The following is a 331-nucleotide window of genomic DNA, read 5'->3' on the forward strand; positions in this document are numbered from 1 at the left end:
TGTGGCGGGGGCGGTACTTGTAAGGAGGTCCCGGTAAAGGTGTAAGAGCGAATGTGTGTGTGCGTGCGTTCGTGCATTTGTCTCCTACGTGTACGCGTCTGGTGTGTGTGTGTGTGTGTGCGTGTGTGTGTGCGTGTGTGTGTGTATGTGTTTGTATGTGTGTGTCCGCGTGTCCATGAGGGAGAGGGAGAGAGTGCGTTTAGTAGAGGTTGACAGGGTTCGTGGTTTAGTATTGTGAAGGCGAGGTGGTGTTCAACACGTACAGGATAAGCTGTGGTGCCGTGTGTGTGGACCGAGATCAGAGAACATGATCTGGCGCGTCGTCTGTTCC

The 331-nt window shown here is 53.8% G+C and overlaps 1 protein-coding gene across 2 annotated transcripts in view; it reads left to right on the plus strand.

Annotated features, from left to right (window-relative positions):
* The first annotated feature begins 211 nt into the window (after positions 1–211).
* Positions 212–331, plus strand: part of LOC125041596 (protein FAM13A-like) — a 34,142-nt gene continuing 34,022 nt past the window's right edge. Inside the window, exon 1 of one of the 2 annotated variants that reach the window (XM_047636650.1) lies at positions 212–331. This exon is cut by the window's right edge and continues 278 nt beyond it. The gene's annotated coding sequence lies outside the window, so the exon portion shown is untranslated. The other variant, XM_047636654.1, reaches the window with a different exon arrangement.

The sequence above is a fragment of the Penaeus chinensis genome, chromosome 30, assembly GCF_019202785.1.
Source record: "Penaeus chinensis breed Huanghai No. 1 chromosome 30, ASM1920278v2, whole genome shotgun sequence".
Classification (NCBI taxonomy): Eukaryota; Metazoa; Arthropoda; class Malacostraca; order Decapoda; family Penaeidae; genus Penaeus; species Penaeus chinensis.